Here is a 20,305-nt window from a genome sequence, read left to right as displayed (position 1 = left end):
TTTGTTTTAAATAGTGGGAGAATAGTGAAGTTTTCCAAGATAAAATTTTAGACTGTGTTGGCTTACTGTAGAAGGACTTTTGATTATTTTTATCCAACTAGCCATATACTCCCAAATTTTTCACTGCCAATAATTAGGAAACACTAATCCAAATTTTGAATTTTATAGATAAAGAATTAAAAATGCAGAGGATATAAATAACTTTGAAATTCTAGTGGACAGTAATGACTTTGGGGAAATGAAATTGCTAACTATTTGTCCCAATGGTTTATGTCTCCAAAAACATCAGTAATTTAGATGAAACTGTCAATTCAACATATTCTAGATGCAGTAGGGGTTTAATTGAATGCCCACTTGAATTATATTCAATTATATTGATGTTTCACTAATATGTGTTGAAATGAACATAACAAAATCTCCCCCAAACTTGAAATTTTTTCCCATGTTGTTAAAAGCCTCTACTTTAATTATCTCTAATTTAAAGTTTGCATTTTTAGGACTGCTGTTCTTGGCTGCTCATTGATTTTCCTTGCATTAAGGAAATTCGATTACCTTGAATCATTTATATATATTTGTAAATCACGAGTAGTGCTTTTTTTGATGTTTGAGACTAATTATTTCCATGAGTGCAAATGTCAGCAATATGAAGAGCTAGTTACAGAATGAAACAAACAAACAAGAGGTACTAGAAAATAGCTTAGAATTGCTTGTATAATCCATTTTGTTCTTTATAATCTAATGTCCTTTGAAATTGCACATTGATGCAGATGGTAACAGAATTTGGGCTGTATATACTAGGTAATATAATTTGATTTTGCTTCATTTTATTTCAAGTACTATACACACTTAAACACAAAAGTAAATGTTTGACAACATCTATCTTATTTATGCTTTTGTTTAGTCAGTCTACCATAGCAAGTAAGTTAATTGTCTTTAATGTTTCTCTTATAGTTAGAGGAGAATGGTATCAATAGTAACATCTAAATTGTTACTAAGTAAAGTATATTTTTAAAAGACTTCATAATTAATAATCTGGTGTTTACAATACAGACTTCAAAGTGTTGTTGAGTTAAATAATGTACTATAACTAAGGAGCTTAACACAACGCTAGACACTTAGTGGAGGCACATGGGTTGGCAAGTGTTTTCTTTAACTAATGGAAAGTAAGCATTATTGATGTCAGTCAACAGTGTACCTTATGAAAGAAAAGTTGCAATGTGCTTGCTTTTGGTCTTATTGCATTACTTCTCCAAAACAGATATATGAAAGAACTGTCCATTACTGCAAGTATGGGATACAAAAGAGGCTTGTGAAATTTGGTGGACAAACTATTTCTTAATGGTTTACTTTATTTTTAATGTTTTTGAGAATAAGAGCTTGGGATTTGAAGGTCTCTGCTAATGTTGCTATTAAACAAGGCATAGATGTACTCTATTATATATTCATCTAGCTTAAAATATTTTCACAGTTTTCCCATTATTGCAACAGAAGACAGAATACAGAATACTCATTGTGGAATTTTCAATCTAGGTTAGTTAATAAAATAATGTCCAACTTATGCAATTGCAATGAAAAGAAGACCACAACACAAATTGCTCTAATTGCATTGTCAGTCACCAAAAAGCAGTGATAATAAGCCAGTATTTAAGATTTTCTTTCTGACTGTCAGCCTCTCCTGCAGAAGCAGAGGGTTTTCACTTGGTACCAATTCAACATAGACTAAAAATAGCACCAAGGAATGGATGGAAAAATAATTGCAGAAGTGATAGGACCAGATTTGTTCTTTGGTGGCTTGGCTACCATTCAGAAACACAAAAAGGATAGAAATTGTCAGGGGAAGAAAATCTTCCTGTAGTTCAAACCATGAGGCAATGAGTAGCATTGGTAAAAAATACCATCTGTAATGCAAATAGAAAAAACTCCTTCAGTTAATCAAATATTTTTTTTAACATTACAATATTTATTAAAAATTCAAAGGGAGATAAAATTAATGTATGCTGTGAAAAGTTAGGAGAGCAGTTATTACTTGCACTTCCTCAAAGCAGCACTGCGACACAACCAGTGGTTTGAAATTTGCTGGTCTTAATTATTGTATGAACATTACTGAGTGTCTAGATATGATGAGTAGATTAATTTCACATTTCAACCTGAGATTAAGACAAGTGAGACTTTCTAATTGAAAAGCCAGAAACTAGTGGAAAATGCATTAATGCCATTTGGATTATATTTTAATGGGTAAGTGACCAAGTAATTAAATAAAGGAATGGAAAATAGAAATATCTCAACTTACTTATTATTACTTAAGGTTTTGAATAATATAATAATAAAATGAGCAACAAAATACAATCAAAATAGCTTTACATGTTATATAATGCTTACATATGTGAATACATATGGATAGAGAGAGAGAGAGAGATAGACATTGCTATAGATACTTAGATACAGATATGATTTACAGATTGGCAAACTGACAACTAGATAAACATTTTGGACAGAAAGATTTAAGAATAGTGGAGTGAATTTGGTCAAAGTACATTATATGCATGTTATAAATATCACAACAAAAATCAATAATGGCAATATTTTTAAGTATTGGAGAAATTTAGAATAATTATTTTAGACCTTTTGAACTAAAGTATCAATTTCACAAAATTTGAATAGATTTTAAGGAATTTTTGTACAGTATGTTATTTAACACTTTTACCCATTCTTTGGTGTTTCACCTGAAGGAAAAGTGGGAATCCATAACAAACATATCATTTTTTCAAGATTTTAATGTTAATATGTTACATCCATGATCTTTTTCCCTTTTTATGAAACTTTTTAAATTCTTTGTCACCTAGATGGGATCTTTTTACCAATACGAAATCTTTATTTTTAATTGCACCCTTACAATAACTGAGGAATGGTTTCCTAGTTTGCAGTGTATCCTTATACATTCCAAGTATGATGGGATGCTGGTCTACCATTAGATAGTTGGTGTAACCACAATGATCCTTGGCAGGTTGGGTGTACAGTTCACACAATGCTCTCTCATAGTTTGCACATTAGAACTGCTTCTGGTTGCTTATGTTTATTGATTGGTAATAATGTCTTTTCAATTTTTTTTTTACTTTGCAGCTAAGGTAAGTAAGCTTAACATTCTGACAAACTTGCTATTCTGACAAAGAGAGAAACTCTTTTGTTGTTGTTGTTCCTTAATCTCTTCCTGTTTCCAGCCCCATTTCCCAATCAGGCTCTAAAGTGCTTAGACAATGTTGGAGAAATCCCATCATCTGTGTGGTTTATGTTCTTTACTTTGAAATATTTATTGAAGATCTTTCCAATTTTTCCTTTTAATGCTCTTAACGAAAATCTGTAAGTCCTGCTGTTTCTGCACCCCCTACCAGGTGCAAATAGGTGAAAATGCATTCTTTGCTTTCATCCTGCTTATGTATGACTATGATACTTCCAGAGGAAATGGAGATAGATATAATATATGATATATATCAATATCAATATGATCATACATATGGATCTAGATAAAGATAATATGTAGATAGATAGATAGAGATGGGTAGATAGATTTATCTTTACAGATATATATCTATATAGATAATATATTAGATGAAGAGAAAAAAATGAAGTAATTTCTCATGAAAGAACATTAAAACATCCTCTACTTTTCCATCTGAGACTCATCAGTATATTCTAGTTCTTCTGGACAAAACTTTTTAGATGTTCTCACTCCCTCAATGATAATTGTTTCTATTCATTTTATAAACATTGATTATCTAAGAAAAAATTTTAAATAATGTGGTATAGAAAGACAGTAGTACATCATAGATCACAAATGAAAGAGAAAACAATGAGAAAAAGACAAGTACAGATGCTCCTCAAATGCCCAAGATGCTTACTGACATATTCCTTATAATCAATGTTCTCAGCTCTACCTGATGAATGGTTGTGTATATATTCTTTATAACTTTATAACTGTTTCAGATAGATAGGTAATACCAAGAATATAAAACAGAGTGATGTGATAGGTGAATAACACAGGGTGGCTACTTGGGAGAAGTCAGGAATAAATGTTTTAGAATAAGTGACATTTCAAATGAAATCTTAATGATGGGAAAGAACCAATCATATGAGCAGCAGGAGAAGGAACATTCCAGACAGAAGGAATAACACAGGCAAAGTTCCTGAGATATGAAACTTTGTGTTTGTGGAGCAGAATGTGAATATTGAGCAGATGAAACACATTTTCAGCAATGGGAGAATCTTAATCATGTAGGCAGGTAAATTCAAATCACATTCCATCTCCTAGCCTTAGTAAGTACCTAGGATTTCATTCTAAGTGTGATGAAGTAATTCACTCAATAGCTTTCAGTAAAAAAGTGCATGATGAGAGTTATGTTTTGAGAAGCCTGCTTTGAATTTTTGTGGAGAAGAGCTTTTAGCAGGAGAAGAAAAACACAAGCAAGCAAGGCAGAGATGCTTTGGTAGCTGTCAGGAAAGGGTCAGTGAAGGAGCTGAATAACAGTAGGGTCCTTTTTCTAAGTGAGAATAAGGAAATTAATTCAAGTAAGTAGAGGAAGCATCAGGAACTCTATTTGGAAGTGGGAAATTTCAATCTAATTTGGGCAGCTATTTATGAAGAGGTCAAACATTTGTCATCTCTTTCCTAAATAAACCCTGAGTCAGAGCCTGTCCTAAAGCCCTTTCTGAAAAGCAGCATGGTGAAGTTAAACCAATTTCGAGAGTTAGACTACTCGCATATGAACTATGGCTCTGCATTTTATGACTTGTGTGACCTTCGATGTTTACTTGAATTCCCTGTGCCTCAATTTCCTCAACTATAAAAGATAATCATTACAAATTCTCTCTAATAGGGTTTTAAGGATAAACACATAAAACAATGTAAAACCTCTATAATAGGGTAGCATACATAATGAAAAATGTCACAATGCACATTATTTCTTATAATTCCTAAGCTATACTTCTTTCTATTAAAATATGCTATATTTAAAAATATATTTTCAATCTATGTTACGTGTACAATTTTCCCTACAAGACATGCTTGTTTAGAATATTTTCCAATTTTCACAGGGGACAATCACTCTTTAACTAAAGAGAAGACCAGTAGGAGCCAAATATTAGTGGGAAGTTATATTAAGTGAATTGTGACATTTTAGTTCTTGGTGGAGTCCTACTCCGGTCTTAGAGGTCACACAGTGAACTTGAGACCACTACAAAGTAGAATCTGTGACTTCTCTGTCAAAATGTCAAGTTTCATCTGAGACTCTGGTCTTACATTATACTGTCTTTTTTTTTTACACCATGAAGTTTGAGGCTATTGAGGGTATGCTATTCTATTTCATTTTCTTTCTTTTCACTTTTAATTATGTCACTTTTAATTACCACTCAAAATGTGAAATCACAGAAATATAAAGCAGAACCAGAATCATTGGAATGTAAAAGGTAGATGCATTGCATTAATGAATTCTTTAAACTCCTAATAAAATGCAAGTTATCTTATTATGAACCTGGAAATACTAGAAAAGCATCCCTAAGCTAGGTATATCTGAATTCACAGAGAAAACCCTATTGAAGGACCTTCTTCCATTTGAATCATTTGATGGTATATTGTTAGTACTCCACAAATCTGGGAAACTTCATGAATTGTCTCATTTATAAGACCAGAGAACAGAATCAAATTTTAAAATAAAGCATATTTTAGAGTGTTCTGGTGAGTGCTTAAACAAAAATATAACTTCCAAAGCAGGGAAATTAGAATTGCCTCTTCCTGGTTTGGGCAAACTCTAACTATACATCCCACAGGAGAATGGTCATTAACCCTCTGAAATGATAGCTGATGGAGTTTCTGGAAATCATGTTTGTGTGAGAAACTGAAGAGCCATTATCTTCAAATATTTAAGGGCTCATATGTAAAAGAAAGTATTTTTATCTTTGGGTGAAAAATTATATAAGAGACCAAAAGAAAGAGCTTCATAGCATAAATAATTATTCAAAATACATGAGAAAGATTAGATTTACAAAAGTTACAGAGTTTTATGCTCAGGTTCTTTGTCAATTGGTTCTGTTACCTGTTTTAGAGAGCACACTGTTACAAGGATCTAAAATTAGAGGATATAGATGATACACAGGTCTATTAAGATGTTATTTAATATTCCCTCCTTTGTACAACAATTTAAAAGACACTTACACTATAAAGAATTACACAAAAATTTGCACATCTTTCTAAAGAAGGAGGACCAGGGTAATTATTCCCCAAATGGACCAATGCTAGAAGATCAATCATTTAAAAATAATATGTCCTCATTCATTTTCATGCTACACTTTATTGAATCATAACAAGTATGGACAAATAAGAAAACAAAGGCAAACCAATATTAGCCTCCAGTTCTTTAAGATATCCACAATTGTAACCAAACTGAAATAAACTTTCTTTGCTTTCTTTTTTACAGACATAATAAGATAGGATCAAAATAAAAAATATTAGTAAGAATGCCTCTTTTATTTATCTATAGGCTTCACAAACAAAAATTAGTGCTTGCTGTTTTAGTTTTCATTTCATTCAAATTTCATTTGCCCTTCCACAAATTCATTTTGCTGAATCATTTTCTATTTCCCAGTCAAACTGGCAAAAAGACTGCTTGGTGCATTCGAATTTTAAATAGTATCAAGATGAGTGAGTAAATAAAAATAATTAAAATGAGTAGTTTATCATGATTTAAATGAAAACTAGGCAACATAGAGAAAGCCCACTCCATCTTTCCTCATTGTTTACTTAACAGTTAGTAATTATGACATATATTATAGCAAGGAATGAGAAATGTTGACAATAGTGCCATGAATTGAAAAGGCAAGTACACACTTCAGCATTTAGATAGATTTAATCATATAAAAAACTGTAAAAACTATTAAGATTTCAAGACTATTTCTGAAGAGACATATGGTCTCTTTAAAAATAAACACTTTTATAAGTTTTAAATTTACACAAATATTGTAGACAGTTGCAAGTCCTCAAATACGCCAAAGCTCATTTCCTCTATTATTAACATCTTAAATCAGCAGTATGCACTTACAACAAATAATGAAGTAATATAAGATTATTATCCAAAGTTCACAACTGAATCAACCATTTCTCCCAAGATCCCTGGGTCCTATTACTGGGTAATAGTATTTTTAAATAATGGTATGGGGATTAAGTATGCTATTAACTACTGGGGTTTACTTGCTTCTGTGTCCTCTCAGCTGACAGGGAAAAGAGTTATATTTGTACATTAATCATGAATCTTATTCTGTTTCTGTTGCCATAACAGAATACCTGAACCTTGGAATTTTACAAATGATAGAGGTTTGCTTTGACCAGTTTTACCATTTGGAAGGTTATAAAGTTGGAGAGCATGACGGCAGCATCTGCTGGGATTTTGGGGAAGTCTTGCTACTTCAACTCATTGAAGAAGGAGGAAGTGCAATGGTTTGTGTGTAGAAAAGGCAAAACATGAGGAGTAGCCTGACTTTGCAACAACCTATCCCCACATTAACTAATCTAGTCCTAGGAAGAATGCATTTATCTCTTTTATTGATATAATAAACTCTTTGTGCTTTTCTTTTTTCTATTTTTGTTTTGATTTACTGGGGATGGAACACAGAACTTTGCACTTTCTCTGGATGCATTCTACCACTGTGTCACAACCCCAGCCCCTTTGTTGTTAATTTGCTTTTCTAATAGGGTCTCCCAGTTTTCCTTTTGCCTGAGTCAACATTAAACCTCAATCCTCCTACCTCTACCTCTCTTGTAACTGGGATCAAGGGGTGCACCACCATGCCTAGATTATTTTTGTGATAGAGTCTCCCTAACTTTTTACCTGAGGTTGTTTTCAAATCATGATCCTCCCATCTCTGCTTCCCAATTTTTGTGGATTATAGCGTAAGTCACAACATTTAGCTTGCTAATTACCTCTTAAATACTCCACGACCCTAAAACACCTCCATGGCAACCAAATTTCAAGCCTGGGTTTCTGAGCACACAAACCATAGTACTATGTATGAATATAAATACATAATTTAATGTATACTTTATGTGTATTTAATACATATTTTTGTAATATTTGTATATTAGGTGAAACATGAATTCATACTTACATCCCCAACTCTAATTCATTACCTGATGGGACATTCTAACCTCCTCTACTTCTTTAATCCTACTTTTACAATGAAATGGCTGGTTCTTACCATCCAACATTTATTTACATAATTTTAAAATTATAGTATATATGCATAAGTGCATCAGAATTTAACCTATATTCCCACAAGAAACAATTTGTTAATTAGAGTTCAATAATGTCATAATTTGGGGGGTTGGCAAGATAAAAGACCTTACTGTGGATAGTTTATATACAGTTTGTTTCCAGTTCTTGAGGCAGAGATCCAAGATCTGGGCTACAGGAGATTCAGTGTAGAGAGAGCCTGCTCTCAGCTTCAAAGATGGTGCCTTTTGAGCACATATGGTAGGTATGGGGATAGGTAGAAAACCCAAAACATGAAAGCGTTTGATGTTCCCACTCCAGAGGAACTAATGCAGAAACCTTAAAGCCACAGAGGTTAACATGAGAAGATCAGGAACCAGTGTAAAGATCAGTTAGAGATGAATCAACATGGGTTGTAACACATCTGTACACAGAAGCAATGCTAGAAATCTCTCTGTATAGCTGTCCTTATCTCAACCAGCAAAAACACTTTGCCTTTCTTATTATGCTTATAGCTTCTTTTCAACAAAATTACAGATAAGGGCAGAGAACAGGTTCTGCCTGGAAGCGAGGCAGGAGTGGCGGAAGAGAGTGGAGGAGGTAGGCGGGAGGAGAAATGACCCAAACAATGTACGCACATGTGAATAAATGAATAATTAAAAAAAAAACAGATGGTGCCTTTTTACTGTGTGTCTGTACAAGCTAGATGGGGTAAAGGGGCCTTCTCCAAACCTGTTTCAAAGGCTATCCATCCCATTCATGAAGATGCAGCCCTCATGACTTATTATCCACATCCCCAAAACCCCACTTCTTAATAAAAATCACATTGTGTGTTAAGTTCCAACAAAGGACTTGTGGGAACACCATCAGACCTTAGCAAGTATGCCAATTTTTTTGTTTTCCTTTAGTTTTTCCCTAGTCATTTCCCAAACTACTTTAGGCTACGTAAAAATTACTTTTATCCCCTTCAGTGAGGACATTTCATTCATTTTTGATATTTACATTTTTCATCATTTTCTACTTTCATTCTAGGCCATCCCTGACCTTTTAAGTGTTTGTTTTTAACTTGCATATGTAAAGTTTCACACACTGTGCTGTAAAATTTTGTGGAATTTGATAGATGCTTATACAGACACATATCCACTACCACATTACACAGAATATTTTCATCAACATAAAAAACTTAGCTACATTTCATCTCTTCAACCCTTTCTTGCCTCTACATGAACATTTGGGAAATGGTGATCCTTTTGCCATAACCACAGTTTTGCCTATCAGAAAGTATTGTATAGTTGGAATAATATAGTACAAATATTATATATAGTATAGTATATATATTATATATAATATTATATAGTATAATATAGCCTATTTCAAACTGGAAAAAAATGTTGTCTACATTTTATGTGCCTGACAATTCATTTCTATTTGTCACTTATTGTGTAGATGTTCTAGTGTGTTTATCTACTCACCTATTGAAGGGCACCTTGGTTCCTTGGAGAGCAAGGAGATTGTGAATAAAGTTGCTATAAACATTTGCATGAAGGTTTTTTTGGGTGTGTGGTGTTAGTTTTAAAATTATCTAAGAACTACAGTTACAGTTCTGAATTATGTGGTAAAATTCTGTTTTGGTTTGTAAGACTGTCAATCTGTCTTTATATCATGATTCAATGCCATTTGTATGTAAAAATTCATCACCAAATCTAAAGTCACTTAAATATTCTCCTGTGATATCTTCTAGCTTTACATTTAATAGTTTATTCATTTATATTAATATTTGTGATTATCTTAATCAAATGAAAATCTGTGTCATTTAAATGCTGATTTTGGACTCCTTGTATTTAAAGTGATTATCTTAATTTTTTATCATTGTGCTAGGTGTGGGGGCATTGTAGCATTTATAAAGGATCTTACAATGTATCAAATATATCATACTTGAATTCACCCACTCCTCTTTATATTTACCACATCCACACTGATTTGTAACTATTGAAATTGTTTGTTTTGTAGTTATTTATAACAAACTGTGCTCAGTTGTCTTTCCTTCTGTTCCTTGTGAAATTATTGTCATTCAATAATATCTTATCCATGCTACATTCACCCAATATGTTTTCACTATTATTGTTTAAAATAACCATAGTCTTATAGATTATAAATAAGAGGCATTCTTTCTTTGTAAATATGAGCTCATAAATGTAGAATTTTCCTTCTCCTGAAGGTGTTCTTGGAATGTTTCTTGATAGAGTGATCTGGTAGTAATATATTCTTTTAGTATGTTTGGGTTTTGTTGTTGCTGTTGTTTTAGATCTGAATGTTTTGATTTCTTCTTACCTTTTATTTAAATTTATTTAGTTTTGGGTACTGGGGATTGAATCCAGGGTCTTGCTCTTTGCTTTAACACTTGACCCATGTCCTTATGTCTTTTATTTGTTTTTGTTTTTTTTTTTTTTGCTTTATTTTGCTGAGGAGGGTACATTGTGGCATTTACAAAAGTTCTTACAATGTATCCCCCACTTTATCCAGGATAGCCTTGAACTCATTGTCCTCCTGCCTCTGCTACTCAATTAGCTGGGATTACAGCTGTTTACTACCATACTATACTGTTTCTTCTTTACTTCTGAAGATTATATTCACCAGCTATAAAATTCTATGTCAGTGCTTTCTTTTCCTTTCTACATGTTCAGTATTTCACTCCCACTCCTCTTGCTTACATAGAGTTTGAAAAGAAGTTCTCTTTAATCTTCTTGAGAAAGTGTTAGTTATCAAACCACTTCCCACCTATTCTATCTTCTTTGAAGGTTCTCCCTTCATCTTTGGCTTTCTGAAGTATGACTATGATATGCTTATGTGTAGGTATTTTGGGTATTTACTCTACTTGATATTCTCTGTGTTTCTTGGATCATTAGCTTGGTGTCTGTCATTAATTTTGAAAAATTCTTACTTCTTTTAATTCAATTATTTCTCCTCCCACAGTTCTTGGCAGCCCTTTCTTTCCCCAATTTTCTCTCTCTTAGTTCGAAAACTTTCTACTGAATATCTTTAAGTACACTGATTCTGGGCTGTATCCACTCAGTTGATGAGACCATCAAAACCATTTTTCTTTTCTGTTATTTTTATCATTCACTTGATTCTTAAAGTATCTACCTTTATTTTCATTCTGCACCTTTTCTGGCATATTGTCTACTTTTTCAAATACAGTCCTTAAAATGTTAATTACAGTTACTTTTAAATTCACTGTCCAGTTGTTGGGAGTAGTGACTTACAGCTGTAATCCCAGCTACTTTAGAAGCAGAGATCAGGAGGACTGCCATTTGCAACCAGCCAGGGCAAAAAGTTAGCAAGACCACATGTCAACAAATAGGCTGGATGTGATGGCACATACTTTGTGCCATGGGAAGCATAGATAGGAGGATTACAGCTCAAGAGATCCTTTCTGAAAAACAACAAAAAGTGAAAAACAAACAAAAGTGAAAAACAAATAAAAAGGCTTGGGGCATGGTTCAAGTGGTAGAACACCTAACTGGCAAGCACAGGCCCTAAGTTCAAATCCCAGTACCACAAAAAAGTCCAATAATTCTAAAATATTATTCTATCTGAATCGATCTCTGATGTTTATCTCTTTTTCATGATTTTATTAGTATCTAATAGTTGTCCAGGAGGATACATTGTGATACTTACATATGAGCTTATAATATATCTTAGTGAGATCTACCACTTCCATCTTTCTCCCCATCCTTCCTTTCCCCTTCTTAGAACAATTTCAACAGGTTTCATTCTGCTATTCTCATATATGGATACAAAATGTGTCCACTATATACAATCTCATTCCCCCTTTACTTGTGCCTACCTCCTTCTGAGTGGTACTCACCCCTAGAAACAGATTTATTGTTCCCTCCTGTCCTTCTTTTTTTAAAATAAAGTATATATTGATAGTCCAAGGAGGTTTTGCCTTGGCACTTCTGGTCTGTATATATCATGTTTTTATTAAATTAACTCCCTCCCTCTCGTCCTTCTGGTCTAAGTCAAGAATTCTTGGCTGTTCCTATGAATTTTCAGGTTTCTTTAGATTTCTAGGTGCTGATTTGCCTTGGAACCTCAGTTCACTGATGGGTCCAAAAACAGGTTGTGGATTTTCAATATTTTGTTCTTACTGTAAGGATAATTGTGACAAGTTCCAAACTGTTTACAGGCTGGAGCTAAAATCAGAAATCCCTTATGACCACTTTTAGCAATTCATTTCTAGAGTATTTGGATTAAATAATTTTAAAGGTTTAGATGTTCATAGCAACTGGAAAGATGAGAATGTTCAGAATTTTGAATGAAGTGATCTATTTTCCTAGGTAAATAGGGTTACTAAGTTTTACTAGACAATTATTCTGATATGTTAGTTCATTGTGTTTAGCAAACTAATAACTTAAAAACCTATGATTTTTAAATTATATTAAAATTTAAAATATACTTAATTTTTTAATCAGTTGAATATATCCATGTGTAGTTATTTATGCACATTTACAGCTTAATAAATAAAAATTAAGTAAATAATAGCAATCGAAACAATGTAAAACATTACAAGTGAATCACATTCTCATCTTGCAATTACACGTGATACCTTTTTACTTCTGTTTTATAGCTTATGAAATTGAGACACCAGAGTTTGTGCTCTTGACCACTAGTTATTTTACCTCCCAAAAGAATCTGAATTACCAGATATTTGGAAGGCCCGCACATTAAAGAGATTATTTATATTCATATTTACAGATTAATTAGATCACTTTGCTGTCTTCAAATATAATCTCAGAATAAGAAAGTATATTATATCCATCTGTCCTTAAAATACATAGGTAAAAGAATAACCCTTATTCTTATGTTCAAAATATTTATATTTATATTCAAAATGTAAAATATTTTGTTGTATCTTTATTCCTTTGCACCCTCTGCTACTCATTTAGATACTTCTCAGCTTACTATGGGATTATGCCCTGATAAAGCCATCATTAACTGAAAATGTTGCATGATGAAATGCACTTAATATGCCTAACCTACTAAACATCATACCTTACACTAGTCTACCTAAATCTACTTGGAACACTTGCATTAGACTACAGTTGACTAAAATCATCTAACACAAAGCTTATTTTATAATAAAAAACTATTGAGTATCTCATGTAATTTATTGAATACTATAGTGAAAGTGAAATAGAATGGTAGTATAAGCATATGTTTATTCTGTAACAGTTGAATAATTATAAGTCAAATCATGATAAATCAAGGACTGTCTATATTACTAAAAAATATCTTTGTCATTGGTACTTTTTTAAGACACCAAACGTAATAATGTAGAATAAATTGCATTGTTTTATGGTCGGCACCTTAACATACAAATGACAAATAGTATGCAGATTTTTATTAGTTTTGCTTCATGACCAAATATACATAAATCTTTTTTCAACATTTAATAATATACTATTCAATGTTCTAGAAAATAGAGGGCTTTAAATTTAGTTTTTTTTAGTATAAACTATAATTATAATAATCAAAATTGCTTTCCCGTAAGTAAATTATTTTCAGAGTACAGAGTAGATACCAGGAAAACACAATGATATATTGTCTTTCATGTCTACAATTTGTTGAACAAGAAACACTAAATTAAGAGCTTAGAAAACATCTTTGCTGGTATTTGAAATAATTAGCTGTGAAAGTCACGGTCCAAGACCCTTTTAAGATTTAGATTTTAAGTGCTTTTTCATCTACTTGTCAAGTCTTGACATTTTATCATTTGGTATTTAAGGAAGTAGAGATTATTTCCCACCCTGGAGCACTGTAAACAAATTATATTTATGCCAGATAGCCACTGCTACTAAAAATAATTTTGTTTTGATACTCACCACATTGGCTGTTCTGTCTGAAAAAGATACTTGCCCACATATGTAAGAACAGGTACTTTGTGAAAGTACTTTTTGAAATTGAAATTCTCAAATGGGGAAGTATTAGTGTTCATTCGACCAGTAAATGTAATTTATGCAAAGCATTTTCCCTTCTAGGTCTTAGGCACCTTAAAGTTTGTTGTGCCCTAAACTTTAAAAATCTCTGCCGTCCTCTATCTTTAAAGAAAGTACAACTGAAATACCTCATTGAAGGTAACATTGTACAGTTTACCTATCTGTTCATTTTTTTAATATCAGTCTCCTAGAATGTAAGTTCTTCAAGTGCATGAAACTTTTTCTGCTTCATCATGGGTAAATAGCCAGCATCTAGAAAAATGCCAGGCTCAAAGTAGGTGCCCAATTGATATTGATTGGATGAATGAATGTTCCCTTCTACTAAAATAAGACACCCTTGAAGGCTACAATCTTGTCTTTTGCCTAGATGAAATTCTAGTGCCAAAGCTGTCTAATATTTGAATGATAGATTGAATAAAATTACATAAGTTTTAAAATGTTGCTACTGGAAAAGCTGAACCTGACTGCATACAACCATAATTCCAGCACTCAGGAGGATGAGGCAAGGGGATTGGAAGTTTGAGGAAAACTTTGGCTACATAGTGAGACACTATCTCACTACATATATATATACATACACACACACACATACATAAGGGTATCATGAAATAAAGGCACTCTGCTCTAAACCACAAAGCAATATATTTGACTTACCAATGATCAATTTAACATGTTAGGTTGTTGATACTCCTACAAATAAAGAAATGCTTTTCAATTTTTGCTGATTTACAATGACCTTTTTTTTACTCTTTTACTAAATTTTCCTAAAGATTGAATGAATCTAAAACATCACCTCAGCTATTAGGATAGGCAACTCAGAAGTATGTTTGTTTGAGCCTTTCAAACACAAAGTTTGCATATTCCAATTGTATCTTCATTGGTTAGGACAATTTCATACAGACAAAAATTAATATCACTATCAAAGCCACTTACGATTCCAGCAAAACTCAAAGTAGAAAAAAACTTCACTGAAACAGTGCTCAGATCTTTTCTCTGTTTCTACACATATGATTCAGATGATGGTGATGATGCTAGCTATTGTGGAAATGCTAATTTGCAATGATTATGAAATAGATAACTTGGCCATACTGTCATCTCATCATTTCTTCAGTATAAGCTAATCTTATAACCTCAGTTGTTATTCTAATATAGTGCTACTATACTATTTTGTGTACACTATATGATGTACTTCTGAAGAAAAATCCAAAGGGTCAGGATACTCAGTATTAATGCCCCAGAAAACCTCAAGTGTGTGGATTCACCATCAAGAAGGGGACTAGTGATTCTCAAAGGTTAATACAATATGCTTCCTTTTGATAAGTGGTAAGGGAGGGAGTGGGGGTAGGGGGGAGAAATGACCCAAGCCTTGTATGCACATATGAATAATAAAATTTTTTAAAAAATGAAATGATCTTCATTGCTTTTTAATTTCCACAGTTTTATTGTCCATTTCCATGCTAATTCTTCTCTATTCTTTTGTTTTTCTTTCTTTTTTTTTTTTTTTTTTTTGAACTCTTTTCCCTCAGGAATAGCAAAGAGAATACTTTGACATGGGAAAAATTCTCAGCAAATCTGTCACATTTGTAAGATGCTGATCTACTCAGTATTTTTCCAAGGTATTGCCACTGCATAGCAATCAAAGATGTAGAGGGCTTTCCTGCTGAGTCAACAGGTTTCTGCCGTGATGAATTAAAGTAAAAATTATAGTAATTTTGAGGGTCAGTAACACAACTGTCCTATGTCTTATGCTTAGATGGAAATCAAGTATGTAAGCTGGATTATAACTGCTGCTGAGTTCTTAACCCTACCTCACCACAGGAAGATTTTACTAGGCACATTCAGCCTGTTTCCTTTAACCATGTTCTTCTTTATTCACTTGAGAAGTTTGCTTCTGATCTCTCTGGCTTATTTACTCATAGAAGCTTCTGTTAACTGATAATTCTTATCATGTTAATGAAACTTAAGTTTCTTTGATGACAATTTATAATAAAAATGATGCCAATGCATAATTTTTTTTTCTTTCTCTGCTACCTAGCTAAACCAGAAAGTGTCTTTGTCTTTGGAAATTCTTCACAAAGGCACCAAGAAACCATGAAATGGGGATGACCTGAACTTTGTCTGTGCAAACAATATAATTTTTAATCTACCTACTAAACAAAGAAGGAAAAATTCTTTAAAAAATAATTTCAAGGCAATTGGAACAGGAGGAAAGACATGTCAGAAACTTACAAATTGTGTTTTCCTTGTATTACATGAATGTAGTTATTTAAAATAAACTGGTGTTATTAAAATAACATCAGTGTGATGGAAGCCTTTTCTTGCAGACAAACCCCATAGGACAATATGTGTAATAACTGTAAACATCACTCTTTGAGAAAATTTCAATTGTGTGATTCATGTAACAGCATATCATTAGGAGAGATGATCTGATCTGGGAATTCCAAGCCACTCAGATGATTTGTCATTTTTATCCTCAAAATAAAACCAGAGTACTATTCATATACCACTTATCAGAACTCACTCTTCTGACATTTTCCTCTTGAAAAATTTCACCCACCTGTGCTGCCTCAGTGTCTGTCTTTAACTAGTTGTAATGATCTACCCAGTTACCTTACATGAAAAATCATCTGTGTTTTCAGGTGTTTAGATACTAATGTAAATGCAAAGAATAAATTTATAAGCTTGAAGTCTTGGTAAGCTCAGTCAAGTTTACACCAGAGAAAAGACAATGCCATCCACTTCTGAGTCAGGCTGCGTGAAAAGACATAGGCAGGTTCAGAGGTTTCAGACTGATAACAATAGCTTTGATATGTTTCAAAGACATGGTTCCAAACACTATTTTAATAAACACCCGAATTAGTCTAAAATTCAAAATCAGTATTTTTTTTAACTAAACAATCCAGATTTCCAGGTGCCATTTAGATATTTTAAGATCTAAAACAAAACAAAACAAAAAGCAAAAACTACCTGCACTCGTCAGTATGTTACCCTACCTGCTTCACACATGTTTTCAATCCCGTTACAAATGCTGTGTTTACAAAGTCAAGCAGGTGGATTTCAGCAAACCATACTAGCTCAAATCCTGGAATTATATTAACAATGATGTATCTGAGAATTTATTCAAAATTTAAAGAACAAGTTGGCTCTCTCCACTAAAAATGATTTTTTGTCTGCCACTAACTAACTGATCAATATGTTTTGTGGGTGTACAGAAATATAGAACCTTCTCTGTTGATTTTTCTAGTTATTCTACATGCTCTGTAGCTGGATTCCAACTCAGGAAGGGAAAGGATATTAGAAGAACAGCAAAACTACTTCTGCACAACATTTCATTCTCTTTCGTTTTAGTCTGAGAACCTTTAATCACTCTCTATTTCTCAGTACAGAGTGTCCAAAGTCCTGTAATTGAATTTTTTGGCCTTAATTTATTTTCTAACACTTTTCTAAATATATAATAAAGTTTGAATAATGGGACAATCATAAAATCTCCATGTTTTGGTTTTATAAATTCAGAAGTTATAAAGGCAATAAATATTTGGTGCAAATTCTAGTTTTCCACTGTTTAATTATGTGACTCAACACCATATTCACATAGAACGTAAGCTTTCTGACCTCCAACTTAACACTCAGTGCTTATCAGGTTATAATTATAGGTTATAATTATAATTCTATAAGATAGATCTTGGTCATCTACTTTTCCCCCATCCATGCCATCCATTACACTATTTTTCTGTGTTTTCTTATTTTCTTAACACATATCCCAAGTGACTTCTGCAATATGAAAGAAAATTAACAATAGCCAATAAAATGATTCATACTCACTACTATATTCAATTAATTAAGATCTACTGTAATACAGCTTGGCCCAGATGATTAATGATTTGCTTAAAATATATATGCATACATATATATATATATATATGTATGTTTTTTCTCTGTAACTAAAGTATTTTAAAACTTTTTAAGAGAAAGGAAAATAACTCAAATATCTATAAAAATATCACAGACGGTGAAAACAATTGGAACTTGTTTATCTTAATGATAAGCCAATGGTTTTCCCAAACTATCTTAGATTTGTTATTCAAAAAACCTTGTGATATACCTATGTGGATAAAGTAAGTACTATTTTATTTTATTAGGCTAAATTCATGTTATTGCGGGATCTAAAGGAAATGTAAATTTCTGGCCTATGTTTAGAAACCCCGGAGTTCTTCTACCGTATCTCATTGTTTTCTAAGGAACAACTGGAGTGGTAGATTGTGAGAATAAAATTGCATTGATTGGTTGATTTATAACCGAAGATAAGTGGTAGAATACAGGCAATTTTCAAAGAGACCCACAACCATGTCTTTTCAGTGTCATGCCTACCTACAATTGTGATAAATAAGACTTCTGTATTTGAAAAGAGCAGGAGCACATTGTTATTATTCACTAGATGTTCTCAAACTGAGAACAAAAAAACTCAAAAAGTTAGTAATAGTAGTAAGGTAGCCCCAGAGTTCATCAGTTCCTATAGTACATCCTAATTTTTCATTAATATGTTACATCACTATCCCCAGAAGGCATTTAAGTTTGCTATCTCTGAGAAATACATTGCCTAGGGTATTGGAAACATTTTTTCTTGACCCATTCACAAGTGTATTATTTTTATAATTAGCTCTGGGTTCTAGCCCTAACCATTACCTTCAGTTGCTACTTAATGGATTTTGTCTCCTGTCCCTGATATTTTTTTCTACTTAATTATTTGAAGTGACCTGACATTAAATAAAATCTCCACAAAGTGAATAACTGAAAGGGTGTTCACAAATGGCTGAACTAATGATGGGTCTGAAATAGATGTCTTATGAAGGTACAATATTCTTTGTATTTACTTTACAAGGCCATAGATAATAGATCTTTATTTCTGAAAACATACAGAGAATATATGATATGATAACTTAGGAGAGAAACAAATGGATCTGCACTGGAGAGTGCTCATGTTAAAGAAAAGGTCAGAAAACTAATAGGTCATTTGCTGGCTGGTTAAGCTTTCAGAATCAAGGTAGCTCTGTACAAATGTACTGGGATTGATTTAGGTTTGCTCACACACCTGTCAGGCAAATAAGATACAAGCACATGTAAGAAATGGGTTATCAGGCTTGGATGTAAGAAAGATTCTTCAGTAGATTTTGCCAGGTGCTTTCCTCATGAGTTTGACTTCTTGTTTTGATGTGCTAATTGGATCACTCTCCTATTCATATGAATAAGAAGTCTCAACCTCTAGGAAGTCTCAAAATAATCTAGCGAATTTGTTACCACACATATTTCTGTCTTTCTCTTCTACTCTGATTTTCTTACTTAATAACATGAATCTATATGAGAGAATTCTGTTTCTCACAGCTTGCCAGGTGCTGCTGCTGCTGCTGGCCTGTGAGGACCAGTGATGTAACTAGAAGAGTGCAGCAAAACCTCAGATAGATGTTATTATAGTGTCAGATGGTCTGCTTTAACCTGATTTCTCTACCTAATTCCTCTTCCTAGTAAAATGTTCTTATGATGTCAATATACCTTGCTGGAGTACTAATAAGGGTTAAGAATGCCTATGAATTTTATTTTGAGATTTATTTTTGATGAAAGGTAATACTTGTCAATAACTTTTTTAAACACAATAATCCTATGAAGCTTTAATGTTAACCAACAATCCCTCTGGCCCGCTCCTCTCCCTCTCTCCTTGTAAAATCTGATCCCAGGGGCAACTAAGTCTGTTTTATCTTTATTCTGTTATATGCCTACATATGTAGATATTACGTATATTACTGTTTACTGATTTGTTTTCTTTTGCCATTTTGGTTTTACCTACTGTTTTCCTGCTATATACAATCTTTATCTACCTTAGTCCACATTTTCCCCTAACCTCCAGTATGTTATAGCACTAATTTTAGTTTAGCCAATATTTAAGTTATATAATTCATACTTGAATCATATAGTGTTCTATAGTTACCCTTTGTTTCATGTACATTTTTGAGACAGGGTCTCACTATTATGTTGTAGTCCAATTAGCCTCAAATTTGC

At 32.8% G+C, this 20,305-nt stretch overlaps 1 protein-coding gene across 1 annotated transcript in view; it reads left to right on the top strand.

Moving 5' to 3' along the window:
* Galntl6 (polypeptide N-acetylgalactosaminyltransferase like 6) overlaps nucleotides 1–20,305 on the top strand; it is a 1,137,834-nt gene that overhangs the window by 353,833 nt on the left and 763,696 nt on the right. The window lies entirely within an intron of this gene.

This window comes from Castor canadensis, chromosome 14 (genome assembly GCF_047511655.1).
Source record: "Castor canadensis chromosome 14, mCasCan1.hap1v2, whole genome shotgun sequence".
In the NCBI taxonomy this organism is placed as follows: Eukaryota; Metazoa; Chordata; class Mammalia; order Rodentia; family Castoridae; genus Castor; species Castor canadensis.
This window is presented reverse-complemented; position numbering and strand designations above follow the sequence as displayed.